At 35.5% G+C, this 25,905-nt stretch overlaps 1 pseudogene; it reads left to right on the forward strand.

Moving 5' to 3' along the window:
* The window catches only part of LOC133071849 (phytanoyl-CoA hydroxylase interacting protein-like), a 108,367-nt pseudogene that overhangs the window by 73,032 nt on the left and 9,430 nt on the right, over positions 1-25,905 (forward strand).

The following is a 25,905-nucleotide window of genomic DNA, read 5'->3' on the forward strand; positions in this document are numbered from 1 at the left end:
AAATTTCAGCAGTCTTGAGTCAAATGACTTATGTGATTTATCTGAAATATGCAAATTATTTTAGATTCAGAAAAAATTAATTAGAATATTTATTTAAAGTATTCATATATTTTTACAATAGTGCTGAGATAAAAATCAATTCTTACATGTATAGAGAAAATAAGTAAATGTGCATATAATACATATTTAATGGCTAAGTGAAATGATTGATACATGTATTATACATACAGGTTGGGCTATATATTTATAGATAGGTAGAGAGAATTAGATAGGTAACTAGCTAGTTATCTACATATCCTTTTTATAATTATTCTCAGAAGGAGGAATAACTAAGAATATTTTTGTAACAGTAATTTTGAGGTAGATAAGTGAATAAAGGTGATACTCAAATATTCAAACTCCTGACAGCAAACTTGTGATGAGGTTAACATTTGGAGTGAATGTACAGAGTGTGGTGTAGCTTCAATGTGAAATGCTCTGTTATCAAACCACTCTCAGTCTTCAATTCTTTGCCTGTAATGTGTAAGTAATAAACTAAATTTCCTCTCGAATGTAAAATCTAGGTGACAGGTAGTTTATTCAATTTATTATGTTCAATTTATTCAAGAGGTATTTTACTCAATATTTTATTCAATACTGCAGCCCAGATGTAAAATATAGCCTTTCATATTAGAAGTATTGAATACACCTCGTCACGTTAATAGAAATCAATGCATCAGTCAATTAGTGGTTGCCTTTCACAGACAAGTTTTAGCTGACCTTAGGCACTTTTCAAAAAACAGATCATGGCATCCAGTCCCATCACTTCATGGGAAAAAGATGGGAAAACAATGGAAACGCTAACAGACTTTATTTTCTCAGGCAAAATCACTGAAGACGGTGACAGCAGCCTTGAAATTAAAAGACTCTTGCTCCTTGGAAGAAAAGCTATGATCAACCTAGGCAGCCTGTTAAAAAGCGGAGACATTACTTTGCGGACAAAGGTCCATCTAGTCAAAGCTATGGTTTTTCCAGTAGTCATGAATGGATGTGAGAGTTGGACGATAGAGAAAGCTCAGCCCGGAAGAATTGATGCTTATGAACTGTGGTGTTGGAGAAGACTCTTGAGAGTCCCCTGGACTGCAAGGAGATCCAACCAGTCCATCCTAAAGGAAATCAGTCCTGAATATTCATTGGAAGGACTGATGCTGAAGCTCAAGCTCAAATACTTTGGCCTATGGGGTTCCAAAGAGTCAGACATGACTGAGCAACTGATCTGAACTGACTGAACTGAATCAGCAGTGATTCTTAAGTTTACGGCAATCTAATGTTATGTTAGCGTAACAAGAACGATATGGTACATAAGTAATAAAATATTCTTTCAACTTTTAAAGCACTTTGACATCTTCTGTCAGAATTTTGGTATTTGTCTTGCTTTTTGCCTCAGCAACTTCTCTTCAAAAACTTAAACTTTGGACATCAAACTGTTCAGAGTTTAAACTGTTATAGTCAAAGCATTGCTTATGTTACTGAATCATTTAAATCACTTAATAATGAGATACTAAACATATTATGATAAGTCCATTAGGTAGATTGATTTGTGGTCATTAAAAAGAAATGAGAGAGGGTGCTTAATGGAAACAAATATAGTGAACATGAGGAGAAATTACAAAGTATTGCCTTTATTGCTTCTATAAATTTTATGAAAAATGCATTCCCATCTATTCATAGCACAAAGATTGATAGAAGAGATAATAATACACATGTAAGAAATATATCTATACTTTTTAGATGTTCCTGTTCAAATATTCTTTGCTTTTAAAATATTTTTAACAAGTCTTTTTAAACAGAAATATCAGGCAGCAGTATGCAGGATGGAATGTAATCAGGCAAAAGTTGAACCAGAAGCCAAGACAAACTAAAGATGAATATGAAAAGGATGTGGCTTTAATAGGGTTCTGAGTTCTGTTGATCTACTAGTTAGTTGCTAAGTTGAGATAGAGGATACTATAGAATTTCAGGAAACAGTTTTATGATTGTTTTTATTGCTTTTAATTTTTTAATTTTTATTTTATTTTTACATAATCAGAGATTATGTAAGCAATTTAAATTTGAAGTGGCAGATGAATATTTAATTAAACCATATGTATGGAGCAAAACCTTTTTTCTCATCTGTATAAATTAATACATACGTGCACCTTAGGGTTTTAGAACAGACAGTTTATTTTAATTTTATATGTTCTTGGTTCAGAAAGATACAGGATGGGAAATAGAGACACTTAGGACATAATGTAAGTTGAAGTAACAAAGATGAGTAATAGTAGGGTAAAGACCATATCATGTAATTAGCAGTGAGGATAATACAATACAATACAAACCTATTACATGAGATTGTTAGGACACAAATTTTGTTTTTGTTAATACTATTCCAGAAATCCCATCAGTGAAAAGAATCCAGGTTAATTGCAAAATAGCTAATGCCTGTGATATCAAATGGCTAGCTATATTATAGACTTACTACTAGATTCTTATTTACCTATGAGAAATCATAAAATCAAATGATATAATATAAGTAACATCATCAAAAATATTTCTTACAGAGGATCAAACAAAAATTTTGCAGGTATGTTTCCAACAGCACTTTTTTAAAAAGGACAAATGCCCACGTTGGTGTGCAATTCAGTAACATCAGTTAATTTTATGTGTTTTGAGGGGATTGTGGTGACAGAATAAAAACAGAATATTAAAAAGTTCACATATATATTTCCTGCTTATGTGGATTTCAGTGTTAATTTTGGAGAATTGGGTGGTATAAGTTTTTTCACACATATTGTTTCTTAAATTATACCTTTGAAGGTGGGTGGTTTTGAGTATTACACCTACATGGAAACTTTTATGCATTGCTCATTAAACATAGACCCAAACACCTTAAAACACTGAATAAAACATACAATTTTGAAATATTGTGAAAAACAGTGTGAGGAAAATGTTAGAAAATAACCAGTTTATTACTTACCTAGTGGCTCAGATGGCAAAGAATCTGCCTGCATTGTGGGAGGCCTGGGTTCTATCCCTGGGTCAGGAAGATCCTCTGGAGGAGGGCATGGCAACCCACTCCAGTATTCTTGCCAGAATTCCATGGACAGGGGAGCCTAGTTAGTGGTCTACAGTTCATGGAGTCACAAAGAGTGGGACACGACTGAGCGACTAACACTTTCACTTTTCACTTGCATTATTTCTTGGTAGTTTGGCCATTTAAATCCCTGGTACCATGACTATTATCAGTCAATATTACATTAGATACGTCATATTCAGGTGATTGAAAAGTAGTGGGAAGAATGATATTTATATGATTGCACAGTTGTAACAAAAATATTTATTTTAGGAATAGTAAAAAAGAAAAAAATAAATGAAGAGCTTTAGGAAAGTTATGACCAACCTAGACAGCATATTAAAAAGCAGAGACATTACTTTGTCAACAAAGGTCCATCTAGTCAAAGCTATGGTTTTTCCAGTGGTCATGTATGGATGTGAGAGTTGGACTATAAAGAAAGCTGAGTGCCGAAGAATTGATGCTTTTGAACTGTGGTGTTGGAGAAGACTCTGAGAGACTGCAAGGAGATCCAACCAGTCCATCCTAAAGGAAATCAGTCCTGAATATTCATTGAAGGACTGATGTTGAAGCTGAAACTCCAATACTTTGACCACCTGATGCAAAGAACTGACTCATTTGAAAAGACCCTGATCCTGGGAAAGATTGAGGGCAGGGGGAGAAGGAGACGACAGAAGATGAGATGGCTGGATGGCGTCACCTACTCAATGGACATGAATTTGATTAAACTCTGGGAGTTTGTGATGGACAGGGAGGCCTGTCATGCTGCAGTCCATGGGGTTGCAAAGAGTCGGACACGTCTGAGCGGCTGAACTGAACTGATAGACTAATAATTTTAGATATGTTACAGATAAAACCAAACAAGATTATATTTATAAAACCTTTTCAAGTATATTTTAAGAAATTAGTTTTATATTTTTTCAGAAGAAAAATCTTTAAAAGCCATGATATTTATTACAAAATATAAATGAGCATGAAAACTATATTAGCCAAGTTAAGATGTGTGTGTGCATGCTCAGTTGTTCAGTTGTATCCAACTCTTTGCAACCCTTTGGACTGTAGCCCACCAGGCTCCTCTGTCCATGGAATTTCCCAGGCAAGAATGCTGGAATGGAGTGCCATTTCCTCCTCCAGGAGATTTTCCTGACCCAGAGATCAAACCCTTGTCTCCCACATCTCCAGCATTGCAGGAGAATTCTTTACCACTGAATCCTGGGGAAGCCCCACAGTTTAGATACTGCAGCGTAAATTTTGTATTCAATTATTCGCAAAGTTAAATAATATATCTCTTCAATAAAGACTTATACAAATAACCCTCGTCTTTCTTCTCTCAACCTCTCTGTCACTTTTAGCCACTGCCATCCATGCTAAATTTTTATAATATCAGGATATAGCCAAGTCTTAAAATAGTGGGAAGAAGTTTCATTAACACAGATACTGGCAGGCTGTTGGACAGAATTTCTGACAACGCATTAAAGACAAAGCATCATACCAGTAACTTGGTATGACTCATCTTAATTTTCTATAAATACATATGCTTTAAATTTGATCATCTCATAATTACACTGAGGGTTGCAAATTTAATGTGAGAACCCCATTTCAACTGCACTCAGTATTTTCAATTTAGAAGTAATTGGTTTTCCATCTTAACTTAGAAGTGTAAAGCACAGAGAAAATATATGCATTGCCATAAAACCACAGAAGGGTATGGGAATATATTTAAATGCTTGGTGAAAATTAAGAGAAACTTTGAAGCATTAGTAACTGCTTTGATTATAAAAGGCATAATTTTGGAATCTACTGCTCATTTATTCCACTTTGGGTATAGCTAGTTCTAAAGTTGGGTTTGTTCTTTTTGTATCATTTCATGTGCTATATTAATTAACTAATTAATTAGACTGTGAGTTATTAAACAGTGATTTTTTTTAATTCTCATGATATCTTCTTGACAGAGGTTATAGATTCAACAAAATAAATGACATAAATTTTTTTATGCAAAACAGCTTTATTCCTAATGAGAAAAGCAAACACATATGATAACACAGGACAGCATGTGGATTTTTGGATAATCACATATATTTTTTTTTTCAAACTTGATCCTACTAATGAATTCTGATCATTGCTGTTCATTTTCTATTACTAGGGAATAAATTGAATGAAAGGCCTGTGTTTCTGATTAGTTTTATCCTATATCCTAATTCCTATGACCTAAATATTTTAAATATATTCAAGAAATATAGATTGATTCTAATTCCTAGTTTGAGCCAAATATCTGATTTTAAATATTTCTTTTTAAACTTAGGTCTGTTTTCAGTCCCAGTTTTCATTGACTGATTTCTATATCTGCTCATACATTTGAACTGCCATGCCTTTGTTGGATTATGTAGTCTTAGGAAAAATGATTAAAACATGAAAAAAAAAATGTCCTTGAGGCAAGTTAGAACAAACAGTTGAATAAGTAAAAATGAATGGAAATGTATGTAAAAGCAGTCAGTTACTGAAAAATATAATTAGTACTGTAATTAAAATTTGTATGTATAAAATAGATATCCAAAAGCTTAACTCAGTGAGAAAGAAGTATAAAAGACAATGTGTGAAAGACAATTTATACTCTTAAAATTAAAAATCACAGATGTTAAAGAAAACTTTTTTAATAAATGCATGAAAAGCATAGATGCACTGGGGAGATACAAAATTAACTATATTCAGAGTAATAGAGTGAAGAAAATAAATGAGAATATCAGAAAAAGTAGAAATTAACTCATGCTTCATGGTAAAAGTCAGAGAATAGCTTAATTGTGTATCAGGAGAGAAGTAGAGTTTAAGAGATAGGATGGTAATAAAAAAACATTTTTTATTTATATAACACCAACGAATCAGGGAAATAAATTTTGTCATTCCAATGTAAGACAATATAGATGAAAGAAAGGTGAAATATATTTATTATTTTCTGATTTTGTAATTATTTCTAGTCTTACTAAATATCCTAAATAAATATTAACCAGGATGTGAGATTTGAAATAGAGAATTAGAAAGAAAAATTCTTTAGATTTACTATCAACCCATATCCCATTGTGATCTGTGTCATTTAATTCAGTATTCTTAGTCTTTAAAATTCTGCCTTCTTACCCTACGAGCATTATCATTCAAACTCCCTTTTATCTAACCATGTGTGTTGGACTATTCTGTTATAAATAAGGTTATTTGGATTTATGTTTCCTGGAGTCTTATTCCTGAAAAGAGTTAGACAAAAGTGAAAATATGCAATATTTAAGAGATAAAAATAAAGCAGCAACCATTTTGCTATAAAGGCTCCTGCTGATTAAAGGAAATAAGAAGCTGATACAGATGGGCTCATGGGGTCCAATCCTTGTTCTTTCTTGCATCACTAAGAGCTCTTCTTTCTATTCGCTCACTGATACAGCAGTTATTCTTGGCTCAAGGATAGACTCCTCCACCCTCAAACTCAGAAGGCCCTAGCCACAAAAAGAACACAAAGCCAGAATCAATAAAATTAAAACAGAGATAATTAAAAGAATAGAGTGTGCTAAAAATAATAATTATCTTTAGAAAAATAACCGTTCTTTAGAAAGGTAACAGAAACCTACTGTATTAATCAAGATTGAAGTTGTAAGCAGATTGAATTCTTTGTACAGAACAGGCAGGAGAAGCTGTAAACTATTATCTTGAGGGGAAACTTTTGACTTAACAGTGCTTCAACAGATGGAGTACTGACTTATTTCACCAGGAGTAACTGTATCTCTATTTTTTTTTTTTGTCTATATTTTGGCAACCTTTTTCAATATTTATTCAAAAATACTTATAAGCATAACTAGACAGAGACTTTTTATGAATCAAGGTGCTGGATCTTTTTAAACTGAGGATGGCGTTGCCACAAAGAGACAACATCCTGCCATAGGCTTGTATACCATGTTTCTATCATGCTCCTTCATTAGAAGTTGGTTGAACCTAGCCTCTAGATTTTCCTGCACTCAGACCAGTTACTGAGCTCTCTTTAATCTTTCTAGCCCCTTTTTTAGATTTTTAATTTCATTGCTCCTCCAAAGTTGTAAAGAATAATTATAAAAAATTATAAATAATTATATATAAATATATAAAATAATATATATAAATACACACACACATATATTTATATATATTATATATATAATTTCTATATATTTATATATATAGTTATATATATTTATATATTTATATATATATAACTATATATAAATAATTAAAGAAAAATTATAAGACTAATTCCTTATTTCATTATACCCATAGTGCTCTTGCTTTATTAATTGAATTCTAATACAAGTAAACATCATATTCTATTAAACCCTTATGTCATGTACAGCTTCTTATTCTGCCATAAGTACCTTTTCACCATTTTCTGTTGTTTTAATTGAGCTCACTATTTTAATAATTTTCTTTCTAATTAGCTAAATCTAGTTTTTGAAAAATAATACCATCAAGCATAGCTCTGTTTTCCAAATCAAACCATTAATCTAAATCACTTGGACAACTTTCTGAAAAATATAGATACTTGGATCCTATTCCAGACTTTAAAATCAGAATCATTTGATGTAGATCTCAGGAAACTATTAATTTAAAAGACTCATTAGCTATGTTCACTTGTGAAAGCTTCCTAACGTCTCAACATTATTTTCACCATATGCAAATAGAATTAATAATACTACCTACCAAAGCTGTAAGAATAGATTACAAAGTTACTGTTTAATTACTAACAAATGAATTATGATTAGATAAACTAATGATCATAAAATAAAATAATTGATTAGCTTCTAAATTCCTCTTCAGATATTGACAGACTTATTCTGAAATTTCTATGATGATTCAAAAAGCAAAGAATAGCCAAGACAATCTTGAAGGCAAATAACAAGAGGGGTATTATTGTACTATCTTAAATATAAATATTTAATATAAAGGCATGCTAATTAAAATAACATTTTAAAGGTAGTACAATAGAAAAATAAATCAATAACAAAGAACGCTTTAGAATCAGAGAAACATATAGGTGGGCAATTGATTTTTGGCAACAATAATATGGTAGAATAATGAGGGAACCTAATAAATTTCAATTATATTACATAAAGAAAACAATGGTATTTGACATTTATTCAAAACTGTATAAATCAATTCCAGGCTCTATATTCATATAAATTTGGACATTCAATGGAGAAAAATAGTCTCTTCAATGAATGGTGTTGGAAAAACTGGACAGCCATATGAAAAAAAAATAGATATTTCTTTCACACAGTATAGGAAAACCAATTCAAAATGGATTAAAGGTTTGAATGTAAGACCTAAACACATGGAACTCCTACAAGAAAGTACAGGCCGTCTTTGTGCCCTGATCAGCAGTCAGGAGTTGGCTCTCGGACAGGAGTCCACACTGGGCCCAGGTTATCAGCCTCCTAAATAAAGCAGTTTTCCTTTCCTACCAACAGTTATTTCTCCAAAATGGGCTTTCAAGTGGCAAGCTGCTCAACCTGTTGGGTTACAGTATTGGTGGGAATGTGGACAAAAGAAACCCTTGGACACTTTTAATTGGAATGTAAATTGGCACAGCCATTATAGAAAGTAATAGGAAAGTCTCTCAAAAAGTTAGAAATAGAACTACCATATGGTCCAGCAATTTTACTACTGCGGGTATATCCAAAGGGAATGAAACCATACCTCAGAGAGATAGCTACACTCTACATGAACAACATGTCCATTGCAGCTTATTCAAAATTTCCAAAATATGGAAAGAACCTGTGGCCGTTGATGGATAAATGGTTAAAGAAATTGTTATATACACACATACACACACACGGTAGAATGTTATTCAGCCTTAAAAAGGGAGATTCTGCTATTTGCAGCAATCTAATGAAAGTGGAGAACAGTATGCTGAGTAAGATAAACCAGAAAGAAAAATACTACATGATATCACTTACATGCAGACTCTAAAAAAAGTTAAATGCATAGAATCAGACAGGAGAATGGAGGTTAGTTACCACAAGCAGAGACTGATCAAAGGATACAAAATTACCATTATGTAGGATGAGCAGGAAATGGCAACCCACTCTAGTATTCTTGCCTAGAGAATCCCCTGGACAGAGGAGCCTGGTGGGCTGCCGTCCATAGGGTCACACAGAGTCAGACACGACTGAAGTGATTTATCATACATGTATGCGTTGGAGAAGGAAATGGCAGCCCACTGCAGTATTCTTGCCTGAAGAATCCCATGGACAGAGGAGCCTGGTGGGCTGCCGTCTATGTGGTCACACAGAGTCCGACATGACTGAAGCGACTTAGCAGTAGCAGCAGCAGGATAAATAATTCTAAAGATCTAACACAAAAAGCATGATAACTACAGTTAATAATACTATACCTAGTACTGGAAGTTTGCTAAGAGGGTAAATGTCAGACGTTCTAACTTCACATGCAAATATGGTAGTTATATGAGAAGATGGATATGGTGATTAGTTTGACTACTAATCATTTCATTATGTTTATGTACAGTGAAATATCTAAGTAGCATGTTGTACAACTAAAATATAAGTTTAATTTGTAAATTTTAGTTAAAAAAGGAAAAATAATGAAATATGGTATAAGATAGATGCTGAATGAATGAAAGTCACTTCACACTTCATGATTTGTTTTAAATGCCTAACACCTATCTGTTACTATCCCATATGATTTAATGGCCATGTACTTCTAATTCCTGTAAACACACATTATCTGAAAGAATAGAAACAAAACAAAGAACTCTAAATTAAGGTAGAATAGGGGAGCAATACAGATCGCTTGTAATACTTGAAAAACTTGTTACCTAGTTAATTATAATACCCACTGCTTTTATTTTTTTATTTTTTCAGAGAAGTATTAAATTTGCTTACCTCAATGAATAGTAGAAATGGGCATGATGTAAATAGTGGAAAATTAGATTAACTCATTACAGCACATATTTTTAAAGAATGCATAGGGGTGAAATGACCATGGTAGGAAGGATTATATAGAAAGTGATTTGAAATATTTTCCTAATATATGTTAATAATTCTATCTATGTCCTCTCTTGGAGAAAAATGGAGAATTCATTAAATGCCCTTCCACAGAGAGCAGTAGCAGTTTTATTCATTATTCTACATTGTAACAGCATCTGTGACTTTCTATCCAGAATTCATGAACCAAGCACTTCCTAAGTGATTTTCTGAAGTTGTTGGCAGCTCATGCAAGAAAAGAAATAGGGGTCCTTGTTTATTAAGGATGAATTGCTTTTTGTAAAGACCTGCATCTTTATCTTAGTTAATCTTCTAAGGGATCTTTCTTGCAAGATAAATTCATCATCCCCATGTTATGAATAGACAGGCTATATTATCTGCCTGAGCTCAAACTGAAAATGTATGGGAGAGCCTGCCACTGAACCTGAGCTTACATGACTCCATATCAGAAGCTCTTTCTGCTCTGCCACACAGCCATTTATATAGTATGTAGAAATTAATGGTGTCAATGTAGGAGAAAGAGCAGGAGGGACTTTCAGATAATATAACCTCTTGTGGAACAATGGCATGGCCTTGAAGGAAAGGACAATTTTAAACTTGATTTGGAAGAAAATGATTATTGAAAGTGGGACATTAATATATTCTCTAGGGCATTCATCCTTCCAGATTAGGTACTCATACATATAATTTTATAGCATAATTAATAGGTATTTTCAAGGTAAAGAAATTTAACCTTACAGAAAATGCATTGATGAGTGCTTCACAGGGCTTTAGAATATTCCATTTTTTTAAGATTTTTCTTTTAAAGTTAAACAAAAGTGTTTTAGAGACAAGCTAATAGAGAAAGCAAGCAACTGTAACTCTGTCAATTTGTATTTAAACAGCAGTGTTCCTTGTTAGACCTCAGATAATTATGTCCCTTATGTTATAGATGCAGAAAATCTTTTCTCTCAAGAAAACTGTATAGATTAAGAAAATTCAATGATTAAAAATTTAGATGTTACTCAATTAAATCACAGTGAACTTAGTAAAGAGAGACTTTTCTAAAAGGTCTGTTGCAATAGGAAAAGAGACTATTGTAATTAGGATCTAGACAACAATTGAAAAGGGCAGGCAGAAAGCAATTGTTTATTATAGAGAAGATCAAATACAGCTAGAAAGATGGGCATAGAGTGTGGGGGGAAGATAGTTCACCGTGGGCTGTTTTCCTTTGAGTTCATCAGGTTATCAGAAGAGGCCATTAAAGAGTGATTGTATGCTGAGTGTCAGTTAAAATTCAGGACCTGGAGAATGGAAAAAGGCTTAACTAAATTTAGTCAAATTAGTTAACAAGCACTTTTTTGCTGTTGAGTAGTGGGGGCCAGCAATTCAGTTAATCTTTTATGAAACAAATAATTGGTATTCGGACAATCTGTGCCCAGCCTTATAATATGTAAATAAGGGGGATATTCATGAGTATCATGGAGACTCATGGAGGAAGACTGGTTCTTCGTAGTAAGCCATTTCCTGAATCACATAAAAAAGAGGAGATTTCTTAACCCTGGCTGGTCCCAGGAGCACAGAATTCAGGGTTTTACACTCTCATTTCTCCTGTGCTATTCGTCACAAAGCAAAGACAGAACCTCTAGCCAACTTAGAACGTTGTTGTTTACTCACTAAGTCCTGTTGGACTTTAGTGAACCATGGACTGTAGCCCACCAGGCTCCTCTGTCCATGGTATTTCCCAGGGAAGAATACTGGAATGGGTTGCCATTTGCTTCTCAGGGGGCTCTTCCCCACCCAGGGATCAAACCCATATCTCCTCCTTGGCAGGCAAATTCTTTACCACTGAGCTACCAGGGAAGCCCCCAACTTACAACATACTTGCAAACAATTAAGATATGAAGATATATAAAATTTATTAAGTCTATTAAACAAGGAAGCCATTAGACAGAGGTGTCTCTAATGTTCTGGCAGCCTATATAAGTAAGTAAACCAAAATTTAAGCCAGTAAATACCTCAAGATTATGAAATTAAAATCAAAGGACAACAAATCACCAGCAGCCAAGGAGGCTTTAAATTATAACCAATCCATAATCCTTTACCTTGCTTCCAGTCTGCCTTTTTTCAGTAATAATCTTTCCCCTAGCTCCTGTGGGTAGAGTGCCCCTAACCAGTTACTGCTTGGCACTATCCCAGTTCAAACTGATTCTTGCACAGGTAAACTTAAAATTTTTAATATGTTTCATTTTATCTTTTCATAGTTTAAATTTTGAGCTTCCTTTAGGTCCAGTACACTTAATTCCTTAACTATATGGAGAAGTCTGAAACTCAGACTACTGTTTCAAGCTTGGCGTGCTCAGAAAAACTTGTTCTGTGTCCTCTTGGATGTATTTTTGTGCCATGCTGTTCAAAGACATTTTCTGAGGGTCACAGTGAGTGCTATTGGCCAGATCTAGTATGCTTTATTTTTGCCTGGCTCTGTTCCATGTTATTAATAAGAACTTTATATAGTAACTCACTATTCAAATTTTCTTTGCTCTTCTGGTCTATGTTATTGAACACTGGGCTGGAGTTCCTAAGCATTTTTCTTTCAGTCCAGGAACCAAAGAGAGTCTCTCACTCTTCCAACTTCAAAAATCCCTGGGAAGTTAGCCACTAATGTGACTTTATATACCCTACCCTGGACAAGCCAATTGGTGACTAAGGTTTGCGGTAATACTGCAAAGGTGATTTGTACCTGCAAATCTGATGCACATTCCTAAATCAGCCTGCTCTTTGAGTTGCTTTGTCAGATAGCTGCTTCAGTTATAACTTTCAATATCGTAAAATAAACAAACAAAAAACCCAACCATTTATGTGTAATTTCCAGTGCGGCGTGTGTTGGAGAGAAAAAGAGAGAAAAGGAGCAAAAAAGGAATAACTGCACATTATACTGCATAGATCTCACTCTGTTAAAATTATGCTTTCCAATATCACTCTTTGTTTTTGATGTAATACATGAAATTATTGCTCTGGTTAGTTTGTCTGTGTCTTTTGTTTCATTAAAGTTGATAAATGGAACAGTTAGGTATAAAATTTAAGACGTATTGTTTATCACTTCCACAGAAAAAGTGATAGTCATTATTGAAGCTATTAAAATGTTTAAATATACAGTTTTAAATGGGTTACGTTAATGCATATTCACACTCCAAAGCCTATCATATCCTGTGACTGCAGAAAATTATTATGGCCAAAGTTAACTCTTCTGAATTATTTTGGAAGATTTATTCTGAAAAGAACTACTTTTATTTCTCTTTCTTTTAAAAGAGTTTATATCACAATTTTAACTCTGAATTTCAAGTTCCAAATTTGATATAAAACAAAATCTAATTAGTACCTAAAATAATATCTTTGGCATTCAGAACTCTAAAGTTAACTGTTATGTGAATATCATCACATTTCATTACCAAGGTTGTGGAAAGGAAACAAGTACATTAAAATTTTGAACTTAAAAGACAATTTAAAGTTAACATTTTATAACTTAACTGAAGAAACATATCTTGAATTTTGAAATTTATTCATGGTTTTACCATTTTCCCACAACCTAGGTTTTTCTGATTGCCATTCCAGTATTCTTGCCAAAATACATTCAATGCCTCTGTGTGTGTGTGTGTATGTGTGTTCACTGCTCAGTCGGATCCAACTCTATGTGACCTCATGGACTGTAGCCCACCAGGCTTTTCTGTCCATGGGATTCTCCAGGCAAGAATACTGGAGTGGATTGCCGTGCCCTCCTCCAGGGGATTTTCCCGACCCAAGGATTGAATCCAGGTTGCCTGCACTGCAGATGGACTCTTTACCATCTGAGCCAAAAGGAAGTCTCAAAATAAATTCTATTCCTAGTGTGAAACAAAACTTTAAAGCAACTCTCAACATAAATATTTGCTAAAGGTCAGCTAGTGATAAGTATCAAATCATTACATAGTATTCCTCAGAAATAAATGTAGTGTTATGGTTTCTTGGTCTTCAAAACAGAAGTAAATAACTCTGCAAGTTGTCTAGACAAATAAATATTTTTTAAATGAGAAAAATGAATATATATATATGTATATGTATATATATATATACACACACACACACACACATACATAAGATAAGAAATCTATCACTTTTTGTTTAACATTGGGATATTAGACTTACAGTTGTAAGGGATTTGATTTAGGTCATACCTGAATGGCCTAGTGGTTCTCTCTACTTTCTTCAATTTCAGTCTGAATTTGGCAATAAGGAGTTTATGATCTGAGCCACAGTCAGCTCCCAGGCTTGTTTTTGCTGACTGTATAGATCTTCTCCATCACTGGCTGCAAACAATATAATCATTCTGATTTTGGTGTTGACCATCAGGTAATGTCTATGTGTAGAATCTTGTCTTGTATTGTTGGAATAAGATGTCTGCTATGACCAGTAGGTTCTTTTGGCAAAACTGTTAACCTTTGCTATGCTTCATTTTGTACTCCGAGGCCAAATTTGCCTGTTACTCCAGTATCTCTTGAGTTCCTACATTTGCATTCCAGTCCCCTTTGATGAAAAGGACATCTTTTTTGGGTGTTAGTACTAGAAGGTCTTTTAGGTCGCCATAGAACAGTTCAAATTCAGCTTCTTCAGCATTACTGCTTGGACCCTCGACTTGGATTACTGTGATATTTAATGGTTTGCCTTGGAAACAAACCTAGATCATTCTATCATTTTGAGACAGCACCCAAGTACTGCATTTTGGACTGTTGTTGACTATGAGAACTGTACAAAAAAGATTTTCATGACCCAGATAACCATGATGGTGTGAGCACTCATCTAGAGCCAGACATTCTGGAATGCAAAGTCAAGTGGGACTTAGGAAGCATCACTACAAACAAAGCTAGTGGAGGTGATGGAATTCCCATTGAGCTATTTCAAATCCTAAAAGATGATGCTGTGAAAGTGCTGCATTCAATATGTCAGCAAATTTGGAAAACTCAGCAGTGGCCACAGGACTGGAAAAGATCAGTCTTCATTCCAATCCCAAAGAAAGGTTATGCCAAAGAATGTTCAAACTACCACACAACTGTGCTCATCTTACATGCTAGCAAAGAAATGCTCAAAATTCTCCAAGCCAGGCTTCAACAGTACACAAACTGAGAACTTCCAGATGTTCAATCTGGATTTAGAAAAAGCAGATGAACCAGAGATCAAATTGCCAACATCCGTTGAATCATCAAAAAAGCAAGAGAATTCCAGAAAAACACCTACTTCTGCTTTATTGATTACACCAAAATCTTTGACTGTGTGGATCACAACAAACTGTGGAAAATTCTTAAAGAGATGGGAATACTAGATCACCTTAATTGCCTCCTGAGAAATCTGTATGCAGGTCAAGAAGCAAGAGATAGAACTTGGACATGAAACAAGAGACTGCTTCAAAATTGAGAAAGGAGTACATCATGGCTGTATATTGTCACCCTGCTTATGTAACATATATGCAGAGTACATCATGTGAAATGCCAGGCTGGATGAATCACCAGCTGGAATCAAGATGGCCAGGTGAAATATTGATAACCTCAGATATGCAGATAACAGCACCCTTATTGCAGAAAGCAAAAAAGAATTAAAAAGCCTCTTGATGAAAGTGAAAAAGGAGAGTGAAAAAACTCACTTAAAACTCAACATTCAGGAAAGGAAGATCATGGCATCCAGTCTCATCACTTCATGGCAAATAGATGGGGAAACAATGTAAAAAGTGAGAGACTATTTTGGGGGGCTGCAAAATCACTGCAGATAGTGACTGCAGCCATGAAATTAAAAGAGACTTGCTTCTTTTAAGAAAAGCTATGACCAACCTAGACAGCATATTAAAAATCAGAGACATTACTTTACCAACAGAGGTCCATCTAGTCAAAGCTATGGTTTTTCCAGTAGTCATGTATGGATGTGAGAGCTGGACTGTAAAGAAGGCTGAGTTCCAAAGAACTGATGCTTTTGAATTGTGGTGTTGGAGAAAACTCTTGAGAGAGTCACTTGGACTGCAAAGACATCAAACCAGTCAGTCCTAAAGGAAATCAGTCCAGTCACTAAGAGTTGGACATGACTGAGCGACTTCACTTTCACTTTTCACTTTCATGCATTGGAGAAGGAAATGGCAACCCACTCCAGTGTTCTTGCCTGGAGAATCCCAGGGACTGGGGAGTCTGGTGGGCTGCTGTCTATGGGGGTCACATAGAGCCAAACACAACTGAAGCAACTTAGCAGCAGCAGCAGCATTCATTGGAAGGACTGATACTCTAGCTGAAACTCCAATACTTTGGCCTTGTGATGGACGAACTGGCTCTTTAGAAAAGATCCTGATGCTGGGAAAGATTGAAGTCAGGAGGAGAATGGGGAGGACAGAAGGTGAGATGGTTTAATGGCATCACCAACTCAATGGACATGAGTTTGAGCAAGCTCCGGGAGTTGATGTTAGACAGGGAAGCCTGGCGTGCTGCAGTCCACGGGGTTGCAAAGAGTCAGACACGACTGAGCAAGTCTAACTGAATTAGACTTAGGTCTGAGTATTAGGATACATAAAATAAAAGTTAAAATATCTGCAGAAAAAATAAGGAAATAACTTTGGAGATCTGATTGTTGCAATACAAGAGGTCTTCCCAGGTGGTGCTATGGTAAAGAACCCACCTGCCAATGCAGGAGACATAAGGGACATTGATAGGATCCCTGGATCACGAAGATACCTGGAAGAGGGCATGGCAACCCACTTAAGTATTCTTGCCGGGAGAATCTCCATGGACAGAGGAACCTGGCAGGCTGCAGTCCATAAGGTTACATAGAGTTGGACACAACTGAAGCAGTTTAGCACAGAGAATCTAAAACAACATAAAGAAATTTCCTGAAATGTAGTAAACATAAATCACCTTAACATCTTAAAAGTAAGATTGATTTTGAAAAATTTTATTTCAATATAAATAATTGGTCAAATGACTAAATTATTTTTCCCTCCAGAAGCAAGTGATAAACATGGGGAAGATGATATCAGACAAAACTGATGAGGTGAAATTCAGAGGCTTTGTGAGGAACATGAGAAACCATTCACCAGTAATGGGAGGGCTAAGAACAGGACAGATCTGAATGAGCAGATTGTCCTGATTCATCCCCTAAATGTTTCTTGGTGGTGGTGGGTTCGTGCCTAAGTCCCATCTGACTCTTGTAACCCTGTAGACTAGTTCGTCAGTTTCCTCTGTCCACGGGATTTCCCAGGCAGCCATACTGGAGTGGGTTACCATTTCCTTCTCCAAAACGTTTCTTAACTTCTGTTCTTGACTTTCTAGAATTCATTTAATAAACCCCTCCCTCCATATTACAACTACATCTGTGAAAAGTATATCCTTAATTTTTATCTTCAATCTACCTTCAAACTAAATGTAAACCATATCTTTGGATCATGCAGTTCATTAGTATACCATATAACTTTAGTGGGTATGTTGGCTTTTCATTTAGTGGCTTAATGGTATGTGCACTAAGAACTATTAAATTACTAAAAGACTGAAGTCTAATGTGTGAAAAAACATTGTCTTTAGAGTGAAGTGATAATATGTGGGTATTCTGTTTGTTGTTTACAATTTTTTTTATTTAAACCAAATATATTTTATGATAATAAGTTCATCTCTCACACAAGATTTTAAAACCCAGATGGCTGATAAAAATTAGTAACAGTTACAGTTTGATACAATACTATTCCAGAGGCTGCTTACATTAGTTTTCTCACTTAAAATTTTGAAATAATTTTAGGTAGCAAATGAAGGAAATGGAATTGCAAGGAGGTCATGTAATGAATCAAACTAACAGAAAAAAAGAAAACAGTATTTAACGCAAGGGTGGTTTGACCATAAAAATTAGGTTCTTATCTATTGATGATAGATAGGATGTTCATCATCACTAACCAAATTTTCCACTATCCCAGGAGATCATCAGAAAAATTTTATGGATAATAAAATTTTATCAAAGCAATGTTTAATTTATCCTTGAAGAAGAAAATGGCAACCCATTCCAGTATCTTTGTCTAAGAAATCCCATAGAGAGAGGAGCCTTGTGGCTACAGTCCATGGGGTCACAAAGAGTCGGATACAACTTAGCGACTAAACAATGACTAAACAAAGTACTTAGCATTACAACTTGTGAAACAGTAAATAACGGACTTGATAGAAATCTAGTCTTCTGACATCTAATTTAATGTTATCACCACCACACTCATTTAAAATTGCATTTGCCTGAGGCATGACATGGCTTATCTGAATATCTCTTAATGATTATTTTTCAAAATACCATTTTTTTTCTGTTCATTATTTCCTGCTTCTTCAGAAAATAGTCAATAAATGGGAACACTGTCCTCAATTCTTTCACTTAGCATGTAATAATCAATTACTGTTTTGTGTAGAGTACTACATATAACTTTTACCATGTAATCTTAACTATAAACCCATGAAGCAGGTGATATTTTATCCAGTCATATTGCTGAAAGCACTGAGGCTCAGAGACATTGTACAAAATATCTGTTACTCACAGTTAAAGATGCTGAGTAGATTTTTGAACCATTTCCTTTGAGTGTTAAAGTAGAAACACTTATATCAGACTGTGTTCCAGAAAAGATTGCAGGTAGGAAGACTAAATAGGAGATCATCAAGGTAGTGTAAGTAAGAGGAGATGATATTCTGAAGTAGAACTTTCATCGTAAGTAATGAAGGGACCAAACAATATTTAGGGCATAAAGGCACAAAATTTCTAAATAAATGTGAGGCTGTTAGAGACAAACAACAATGAAAGGTTTTTTGTTTTTTGTTTTTTTTTCTTTCTTTTTTGATAAGAAACTGAGTGGGTGATCGTGCTGACAATATAAAGTATGAAACAAAAACAAGTCTAAAGGGGAAAATTTGGATTTTCATAGATTAAGTTTGGCATTCCAGACTTAGGGAGCTGCTTCCATAACCATAGAGGTGACCAAGGAGGAAGATATAAATTTGAGGGCCTCCTGGGTAGCTCAGCTAGTAAAGAATCTGCCTGCAATGTGGGAGACCTGGGTTCGATCCCTAGGTTGGGAAGATCCGCTGCAGAAGGGAATCGCTACCCACTCCAGTATTCTGGCCTGGAGGATTCCATGGACTGTATAGTCCATGAGGTTGCAAAGAGTCCGACACAACTGAGCAGCTTTCACTTTCACTTTCAGGTGGCACTAGTGGTAAAGAACTCACCTGCCAATGCCAGAGACATAAGAGATGCCGGTTCGATCCCTACGCTGGGAAGGTCTCCTGGAGGCGGGCCTGGCAGCACACTCCAGTATTCTTGCCTGAAGAATCCCACGGACGGAGGACGGGCTGCGGTCCATAGGGTCACACAAAGTTGGAGGCGGCTGAGGCGACTGAGCGCAACACACACAAGCACATAGTTACTAAATCATCACATGGATTGGTTGAGATCAACTCGGGAAACGAGGTGGTAGAATAAAAAGTGATTTGACTTTGGATGGCATTCTGTAAAACAAAAATATATTTAGTGGGCCTAAATATAGTACATGTAGCAAAGAAGGGTTAGTTAGAAAACGTTTATAATGTGTTACTAGCAGGGAAGTTAAGAGTCTCAGAAAAGAGTGAGGAAAGGTGTCAAATGAAGCAGAAAATTAAGACTGAAAAAGATCCTTAGTATTTGACATTCACTTCTTTGGTAAATAGCTCTCCTGGTAAGGAATCCACCTGGAATGCAGGAAACCTGGGGTTGATCCTTGGGTTGGGAAGACCCCCTGGAGAAGGGAAATGCTACCCACTCCAATATTCTTGCCTGGATAATTCCATGGACAGAGAAGCCTGGCGGGGTACAGTCCATGGGGTCGCAAGGATACAGCTGAGCGACTTTCACTTTCACTTTCTTTGTAAATATACACTGGAGATCTACTGATAATTTATGCTACTCACTACCAACACGGAGTTAAAAAAAAAAAAAAAAAAAAGACACCTTCCTTTGCATCATGGAGATTACAGTCTAGTGGGGGAGAAAATCATAAAAGAAAAACCATTAATCTAAATCATGATGAATCCTTATTAGAAAAAGAATACTGGGAAGAGAATTAGGAGTTACCTAATTTATATTTGAAAGTTAAGACAGGCTTTTCTGGGTAAGTGACATTTAAATTGAGATCTGAATGATGGCAGCTTAAAAGTGACCCTAGGGTTTATATTTTCAAGGAGACCTTAAGATATAATTCAAATTGCAGTGGGTTGAAAAATGAATGTTACATGAAGAATACAATTCAATTTAAAGAACTATGAAAATGGAAGAAAAGTAAAACTTGGTTAAGGTGATCTGGAATGTTAAGGATATTTGGAGGAAGAACCTTCCAGAAAGAGGGACTATTTTCAATTGAAGTTCTCAAAGCATGTGTTGGAAGGGCACCACTGAGGTGAATGCCTCTGGATAGGGAGGAGGGAAGTAGAGAGAGAGAAAGTCAAAGAGACTGATTCAAGGAGAAGTGGGAAATAAGTCAGGTCCTTATAAATCATTACAAGGTCCTCGGATTTTACTCTGAGGAAATGAGAAGTCTTTATAGGTTTTGAGCAAAATGAAAAAATCTAATTTATATTTAGAAAGAACATCTTGGCTACTATTTTGGTGATAGGCTGTAGAGGGCAAGAGTTGTAGTAAGCAGACCTTTAAGAAATCTAGATAAAAGATGGTTATAATAGTACTAGAACAATAGTACAGGAGATGAAGAAAAGCAATCACATTTTTCACACATTGTGAAGGCAAATTCAACAAACTTTTCTGATACAGGGGATTTGAGAAAGAGGAGAATTTAAAATAATTACAAGATTTTAGAACTGCACTATTGGAAGAATGTTCTTTAATTGCAAGTGTTCATTAATTGAAAGTTCATTAATAGCAATTTTCACCAGCTGAGCTACCAGGGAAGCACAATGCCCAAATACTTTGTACTAAAAAGTGTGCTTACCCCTGGTATAGACTATTCTTTTCAGAAGATTACTTTACTGTGGGAAAATGAATTTGATAATAAGTAGGGATGATACAGGCTTCCCTGGTGGCTTGGATGGTAAAGAATCCACCTGCAATGCAGGAGACCCAGGTTCTATCCCTGGGTTGGGAAGATCCCCTGGAGGAGGGCATGGCAACCCACTCCAATATTCCTGCCTGGAGAATCCCCATGAACAGAGCATCCTGGTGGGCTATAGTCCATGGGGCCGCAAAGAGTCAGACATGACTGAGTGACTAAACACAGCATAGCACAGAAATGATATAAGGTGGTGGTTTACTTGCTAAATTCTGCCCAGCTCTTTTGTGAACCCATAGACGATAGCCCGCTAGGATATTCTGTCCATGGGATTTCCCAGGCAAGAATACTGGAGTGGATTCCCATGTCCTTCTTGAAGGGATCATCCCCACCTAGGGATGGAACCTGGATCTCTCCTGCATTCCAGGTGGGTTCTTTACCACTGAGCCACCAGGGAAGCCCAATACAAGGTCCAGGGATTAATTTTATCCTTTGGTTTAAAGGACAAGGCATCAAGTTTATGGGTTGAAAAAAAGGAGGAAGTGAAATGAATAAATTTTAACAATACAGAGAGAATTTTTGTTGAGAAGGAAAGGAAAAAAAAAAAAAAACTCTAGAGGAGTCCAAGAAACCAGGTTTTTAGAGGAGAAATATCAGCAGCAGATAGACTTTGTTAAAACAGTAAAGAGAAAGAAACCCATGCATGCCTCAGTAAGGGTGTATAGACTTTCCTTCCTGTCTTATAAGGTAATTCCCTTTATGGATATCTAGCAGATTTTTCATTGAATATCTATTGTTTTAAAGTTGAATGTTTGTTAGTGTGGTTTATTAGGGTAAATATATATTATTTTACTTATTTGCATGCATATTTGAAATGTTCCTCATATTCCAGCTTCATTTTTGAGGAGACTAGTTAAATACATAATATCTATCAGCATTGAGTAGGGGCTTCCTTGCTGGCTCAAATTGTAAAGAATCTGCCTGGGTTCGATCCCTGGGTTGGGAAAATCACCTAGACAAGGAAATGTCTACCCACTACAGTATCCTCGCCTCGAGAATTCCATGGACAGAGGAGCCTGATGGGCTACAGCGCATGGGGAGCCTGATGGGCTACAGCGCATGGGGTCTCAAAGAGTCAGACAGGCCTGAGCCACTTTCAATTTCAGAACTTTCTTCTTCCAGCCTCATTTTTTGAAGAAACTATTTCAATACCTAATATCTGCTAGCATTGAATGACTTTTTTATACGTTCAAAACAGAATTGATTAGAAATTTGGATAGAAAAATGGCCCATTTGTTAAAAGAAAGTGTCCCAAGAACAAAGAAATGAACAAATCCCCACAAAGTATATTTATTTTAAAATATAAAAACACAGAATTTCTTTGATGCAGCCAGATTGAATGAAACCACTTCCCTCCTGAGAAGCAATACCTGTTCTTTCATCTCCAATGGTACCTGTGACACTGGACCCCTCTTGCACCTCTATCAACCTGCTGATAGATTTTTGACCCTTCAGCCACTCCGAACATCACCAGCTCTCATGTTCATTGAGAACAGATATCTGGCTTCCCACTGTCTTGTGGAGTCTCCTCAGACCTGTCTTCTGTGCAGTGTCGGTGCTCTGACATTACTTTTCACACTGTAGATTGTATTGCTTCTTTTATCTTAGACGCTGACTGGCATGACCTTTGTATATATACTGGCAGATCACAAAGGTCAGAACATATCGTCTATCAACTCAGAACATCTAATTTTAAAATAATAATATCAATATTGTTGAAATACTTCAAGCAGAACGGAAAAATCCTGAACTGAGGATGTGCTATTGTTACAGTAAGAAGAATTTGGAGTACTTATTAACATTAGAATAACAAGTTGTGAAGGAGAAAGTGATTTGTGTAAACAGAAGAAATTGTAGAATCTTATATGTCACCTTATTTTTCTTTTTACTAATCATTTTTTTTTTTATGTTAGGCTATCTCTTTTTAGCAAATATTTTTGTGCCATTCCATGCTTCTACACTCTCCAACTGTGTCATTGCGATGGTTCCTCTGGGATAGAAAACTCTTTATCTTGACTCACTCTCTCTTATTCAAACACTATACTGAACTCCAACTAAGATTTCTGAATTATGCCAATTGGACTTTTCTTCACAAAAATCTGAAAGATATCCAAAATTCCTATGAATATGATATGGAAATCCTACTTTGTCTAAATTGTAGATTTTACATTCAGACTGGAACTCAGTCACCAACCATCTCAGAAAAAGTTCACTGGCTAGTTATTTTGTTAGCTTGATTAAGGTTGAAATTTACATTAATTTTGGCATAATAATATTTTTCATAGGTGCATTTTATTTGACTCAGAATGGATATGGATTTCTGGTTCTTATTATGACTTCTTTTAATTATTAATCTACTTTTTAATTAGACTATTGCATGTTAAATACAGATTTATAATTTATCTTGAAAATATGGCCAGCTGTTATCTTAGGGCTCATATTCCTTCTCAGAAATAATAAGACAAAACAAGATGACTGCTCATTTTAGGGTCTTGTGTCTACTGAGTTCCAGCAATGCGTAAGTTTTATCCACTCATTCCAAATTTCATTTATCTTATCTCCATGGTTCCTAAAATGTCTTAACAAGCAGAACATCTTACATGAAGAGCTCCTGGAATATAAGATGGTGTATACATTTAATAACAACAACAAAATGTACATGGACATTTTGAACACTTAATAATATTTAAATAATCTATGTTTTAACTGGTTGATGTAAATGTATTAATTAAATTCCACCTCAGAATGTTAACATATTTTTTGGTATTCATTGCTCTGTTTATTGCAACATAAATAATTTAACAAATAAGTTGATTTTAAATAAAATAAAACCCACAGAAATCATACAATTTTCATTATTTTTCAATTTTATTGCTGTTTTACTACCTTCCTATGTGTATTTTTGTTATAAAAGAAATACTTTGAAGTTTGCTGGTTTTTGAGATTAAAACTAAAATCAGTTTTTGAGATTAAAACATAAAAACCAGTTATGTATGATCCTCATGAAACAGTACTGGTGGAATACATAAATCAAACCTTTATGTTTTTTTCACTCCCTTGAATCTGAACTCACAGATATTGTATGAACAGATTCATGAAAATTTAGACTTCAAATAGTTTTTTCAGTTTCTGAAGTCTAACACTTTCTGTTTTTATATGAACACAAAATCAGAAAGATTAAGTATCTGGTCTAAGGTCACAGAGTTTAATCAACCAGATTTGCTGATTTCCGGTCCTATAAGAAACACTACTATTTATCTTTATAAATAAATGAATTAATATTTCTTTTTTTATTTTTAAAATTGAAATATTTTTGATGTACAATATTGTGTTTCAGATATAAAACAGTGATTTATAAAATAAAGATTAAGCTTAATTTATAACTATCATAAAATATAGGCTGTGTTCTCTGTATTGTACATTATAGTCTCATAAACTTATTTATTTTACACACTGTCATTTATAATTCTTAATCTCCTACCTCTAACTTTCCTCTCTGCCTTTCTGTCTTTCCAGTGGTAACCACTAGTTTCTTCTCTGTATTTGTGAGTCTGTTCTGTTTTGTTATGTTCACTAGTTTGTTATAGTTTTTAGATTCCACATGTAGGTGATAATGTACAGTATTTGTCTTCATATATCTGACTTATCTAACATGTATAATATCCTCCTTGTGCAGCCATGGTATTGAAAAGTACAAGATTTCATACTGTTTTATAGCTGAGTGCGGGGAGCCGGCCTGACTGCTCAGGCCCCTTCTCGGCCCTGAGAGAGATCAAAAGGTCCCTCTCTGTCCCGCCACCCCTGATTTGTTAAAGTGCAAATTGGCCTTTCTCACCTCCCTCAAGGAAATCGCTGCAGCCACCATTTGCCCATCTTCCTGACTCTGATAAGATTATCGGGCTCCTGTGAATGGCTTATGTCTAGGTAGTCTTTACCTGATTGTAAGAACCTGGTGCCATGCTCTGCTGGAGTTAAGATAAAACTCCTGAGCTAAAACTAGTGTCTGCAGTTCTGCACGTATGCAAGTCTTTGATCTAAAATTTGGTGAATCCTGTTAGTATATATATGTATGTTACCCCTCAATAAAGTCGTCGGAATCAGTCACAAGCTGACTCCGTCCCTCTCAACCCCATCTTTCTTAGTCTTTTATTTCTCAGGTGCTCTGGTGATTGCGTCCTCGGCCTGTTCATCTAGCCGGCAGGCCCGGCAAGTGGCGCCTGAACGAGGAACGTGGGCGGATCCCACCGCACAGCCACCCAAAAATATTGAAAGGGATCCCGGGAGAAAGCCTCACCTATTCAGGTATCGTTGGAAAACTGTGGGTGGAGAGGGTATATAGTTGAGAGTAAAAATTATGGGGCAAAGTAATAGTAGGCAGTTCTTTGTTTCTATGTTAAAAACTATGCTAAAAGCTAGAGGAATTTCTGTGTCTAAGCAGAAATTAGAAAGATTTCTTGTCTTTGTGGAGGAAACTTGTCCTTGGTTCCCAGAGGAAGGAACTATTAGCCTTGAAACTTGGGTAAAGGTGGGAGAAGAAATTCAAACAGTTTATACCCTCTGTGGACCAGACAAAGTTCCTCTTGATGCTTATTCTCTATGGACTCTAATAAGAGATTGCTTAAACCCAGAACACGAAAGTAGGAAATTTGAAACAGCCTTGAAACTTATAACACCCAAGTGTTCAGGTGCCCCGCCACGGGTAGCGG

This window comes from Dama dama, chromosome 17 (genome assembly GCF_033118175.1).
Source record: "Dama dama isolate Ldn47 chromosome 17, ASM3311817v1, whole genome shotgun sequence".
In the NCBI taxonomy this organism is placed as follows: domain Eukaryota; kingdom Metazoa; phylum Chordata; class Mammalia; order Artiodactyla; family Cervidae; genus Dama; species Dama dama.